General features: G+C 41.4%; 1 long non-coding RNA gene across 1 annotated transcript in view; it reads right to left on the bottom strand.

Moving 5' to 3' along the window:
- LOC106533559 (uncharacterized) overlaps positions 1 to 3890 on the bottom strand; it is a 13792-nt gene extending 9902 nt beyond the window's left edge. The window contains exons 1-2 of the long non-coding RNA XR_001312251.1: positions 2633 to 3890; positions 2452 to 2511 (exon numbers count right to left, since the gene is read on the bottom strand). This is a non-coding gene — a long non-coding RNA (uncharacterized LOC106533559). The remainder of the gene's footprint in view (positions 1 to 2451; positions 2512 to 2632) is intronic.
- Positions 3891 to 4240: the final 350 nt, after the last annotated feature.

The following is a 4240-nucleotide window of genomic DNA, read 5'->3' as shown; positions in this document are numbered from 1 at the left end:
TCTTGTTTAGTAAATCAGTCTGAAAACAAGATCAAAAAGACTTTTTGGCTGATATAAGAGTTTAAAACTTGGTTAGATGGACAGTTTTTACAGTGTAGTATTCTTATATTAGTGTACATAGTTACATTACTGTAATTTCWCTTTGGGATCATTAAAGTATCTTTCATTCATTCATACTTCTGTGTATAAAAGAAGTACATTTTAAGTACGTCATTAAGTATGTGACATGTATTAAAGTGTATTTCTTGGTGAGTTAAGACATTATAAGTTAAAGTGTACTATTTTTAAAACTAAAACGTCCCCATTTACTACAAATAAGTATTAAATCTGTATACTTTCTAGTACACTACAAGTACATGGTGCTTAGTTGATATAGTTAAACTTATACTGAAGTATAGTTATTAAAATGAACATTGTGTACAGTGTTTTAGCTGAGGGTAAAGTAACTCAGAGAAGTAGAAAATCAAAGTGTTCAGTTTCATGTGAAGTCTGTTGTTTTTCAGTCTGTTTGACATTTAAACAGGTCAGACTCAGAGGAAACATTAAAAAGCTTTCTCACATCTCCTGATTGACTCTGGCTGCTGCTAACAAACGTGTGTGTGTGTGTGTGTGTGTGTGTGTGTGTGTGTGTGTGTCTGATTGACTTTCTTTTACATGTGCACACACACACACTGAGGCGGAGCTGCCACACTGAGGCTGTCGGAGCACAAAGGGCTGCTGCTCGTGACCTATGTGGACTGAATGCTAACAGAAGCTAAGGAATGCGCGGCGCTGGGCCCGACCGGACCAACAGTACTTCAAAACGCTGTTGACTCGCAGCTCCTCGTGGGATCAGAGCCGGAGAGACGGGGRTAAAAACACAGCTCTGTGCCTCCGACAGGCACAATCAATGAAGGCCACTTATGAGGAGAATAGTCTCTGGTCTGAAGACTAACAACAAATAACACAAACGACAGCTTTAACTGGATTTTTCTCCTTCCTGCTGGATGTTGTGTTTGTTACCTGTGACTCTCTGCACAAACAGACATTATTGAGACGTTTGTCTCACAGCAGCCGGAGCTTTGGGTCAGCGTGCCGTTGTGCTCAGGAAAACGCAGCCTTCGTCCTGCTCTTTCTGATCATTTCTCCTGCTGATGGCTGCAGTCGTGTCAACAGAGCCAGGCTGGAGCTGCGTGTGCTCAGCTTTTTCACTTTTTGTTCACCGAAGTGCACTTTCAGCAGCCACCACCCAGAACTGTTTCTGAGCCCRGCTGAGGAGGAGCGCAGCTGCCCACCCAGTTCCCAGAGTCTGGCAGCATTTAGACCTGACCCCTGACCTCCGGCTGGACTGTGGGAACAAATATGGATCCTGCTGAAAACAAGCTGTGGGAGAGGGACGAGATGTGTGGAGGTGTTGGTTATTTATGGAGTCTGAATAAAACTCGTTTATTCTTTATGTTTGTTGACAAAATAAAGCTTATTTTAGAGGTTTACAGTGAAACTACCTCTCCCATCTCCCCCTCACCATCTGCCCCTTCCTGCCTGTTCACCAATAGGAGAGGAGCTGACCCAAGAAGCCCCGCCCCTTTATTTGCACAATGAAGCAGAGGCGTATAAGGCAGGGGTGCCCAAACATGTTCCCTGAGGGGGCCAAAATTAAAATAAATCTGAGGGCCGCGGGCCAAATGTAATAATATAAGAAATGCAAAAACTCAAGTAAAGTTGTTTAATTTTTTATGATTAAGCTAGCAGCCGGTGTGGTTGCCTACATTCTTTATTTTTGTTTTTCAGCCCATGGACATGGAGAAAATTCAATGCTCGGGCAGCAAAGGCTCATGGGACTTTTTATAATTTAAAATTTCAGTATATGTGGTCTTGTAAGGTGTGTAAATCTATATATATATAGGCTTAAATCTAATCTAAATATCTCATGTAGTTACATGTATTTTTTATTTAATCTTAACATAATTACAATCTAGTAGCCAGGACAAATGCTGGTGGGCCAAATCAAATGGCTCGGCGGGCCAATTTTGGCCCACGAGCCCCACTTTGGGCACCTCTGGTATAAGGTAAAGTAACAGCTCGAGACAGAGAAATGTAAAAACACATAGAAATAAAAAGACATGAAACAATTATAAGAAATAATAACTGAATATAATCTTTTAAGACACAGAAATGCATGTATAAGTAAAAAGAAAAACAAACAAATATACTTTTAAAAACAGGAAAATATAAATTATGTGCTAAAATATATGTTTTATTGGAACTAAGCTGTAAAAATAAATATGTAGGTCATTAAAATGATAAAACATGAGGTAAAATTCCCATTTTTTTCATTTAATTTGTGCATTTTAAGTGTATTTTTTTAATTTATTGGTCCTTTTATATATTTGTGACTTTATTTCCCCTCACCATGGGCCTGCTGACAGGTGAGGAGGCCCCGCCCCCACAGAACCAAACGTTTGTGCTCACCTGAGGAGCGACATGCAGGTGATGTGTGTGCTGACCTCCCACAGGGATGCCCCACGCCACCTGAATAAACAAACAAACAAAAAGCAGGGAAATAAATAAATAAATAAATAAATAAACAAACAAACAACCCTCTGAGGAAACAGTGTGTGACGTCAGGATGAGTTTTATGGTTGAATCCCACCTGAACAACCAGCTCCAGCAGCAGATCTTCACTCTAACGTTTGTCACTTCAACATTAATGAAGAAACTGAGCAGAAGTTTGTCTCCTGCATGTCACAGTTAAAACCTGACTTTGTTGTGTAAAACATGAGCTGCAGCTCATCTTTTATTCAACAGTCTTGTATGAAGTAAACAACTCCGAGGTCGTGACCTCCAGCCTGAAGCAGCAGGACTTCCTGACCTTCCAGCCCACGCTTCCAGCATTTAGACCGGTCCGAACAGCACATCCATTAGAAATTTATTGATCTGAAAGTTGTTGTTTTTTCTGCAGAGCTTTCAAATGTTCCTCATTAAGTATTAAACTGGGCCGGGCCGGCGCCGTGCACGGATCCATCGTGGTTTGAACATTTTCATTTCAAAGCAGTGTTTGCACCAAGGCTTGGTAAACTTCAGCTGAAGATGTTTTTTAAACTTTAAACCGCAGAAATATTAAGAGTTTATTAAACCCATCCTCCTGTCCATCTGAAAACACTTTATTTTATTATTTATGATTTATTACAGAAACAACACCAAGAAAATAAAGGTTTTAAAWTAAAACTTGTTATTTTAATGTTTTATTTGTCATCCATCCCTCCAGCTCGTGTTCCTCAGCAGATCTCCTCACAGGCTGCAGAACAACGAAGGTGGACTTCTCACCCAAACCACTGCAGCTCCATTCAGACCAGTTGAGTTCTGCTGGTTCTCCTCATGAGATCAGAAGTCAGTGAACATCTCACAGTTTCTGTTCTTTAACATCATCCTCATCACAAATCTGGGTTTCCTGAACCTGATGCAGACAGTCAGATCCTGTCCTCCTCTTCAGTCCACACTTCACCATCAGAACCACCACTTTGAAGCTCTCAGACTCTCTGATCAGGCTGCTTTTGGTGCAATTATTGATCCTGCTCCTCTGGGACAGGTGTGGACTGGAAGGGCGAGCTGAGAGAGAGAGAGATGCTCGCTCATCCTGTAGGACCATCTGAGCTCCTTCCAGGAAAACCCAAACCTCCACCGTTTGAAGCWGCTTTGGATCTTCTCTGAGTCCAGCAGAGACGTGTCATCATGCAGACAGAGTTAAATGAAGAGGGTCTCCAGAGGACAGTGGGACCACCCTGTGAGTAAGTAAAGTTTTATTTATAAAGCGCCTTTAATAGAAGGTGCTGTACGATCATTAACAGTGTAAAAATGGTGAAAAGAATAAAATGAAACAGAAAAACATAATTAAACATGAGCAACGAAAAACTGAAACATCAAATCAAGAATTAATCTTTAAAATTGTAACTCAAACACAAGGTCAGTGCAGGTCAAAATATACAATAATACACAAAAACATAATGAAATATGGTGTAAGTTCAATAATAAATAAAAAAACACAGATTGGTGAGCAGTGAGGACACTGTCCCTGCTGTAACAAAGATCTGGTCCCAGCGCAGGGTTCCAGTCAGGTTCAGGTTCTGGACTCTGGACCGTTCAGCTCAGCTGCCTGATGAAGAGCTGCAGCTGCAGGCTGCAGGGCGGGGCAGGAGCTGCCTGAGCTGAGCCAGACCAACAGGCCGGGTCGGTCCATATTTACCCAAACTGAGTCAGACAT

Source organism: Austrofundulus limnaeus, unplaced genomic scaffold, assembly GCF_001266775.1.
Source record: "Austrofundulus limnaeus strain Quisiro unplaced genomic scaffold, Austrofundulus_limnaeus-1.0 Scaffold971, whole genome shotgun sequence".
NCBI classification, from domain to species: Eukaryota; Metazoa; Chordata; class Actinopteri; order Cyprinodontiformes; family Rivulidae; genus Austrofundulus; species Austrofundulus limnaeus.
This window is presented reverse-complemented; position numbering and strand designations above follow the sequence as displayed.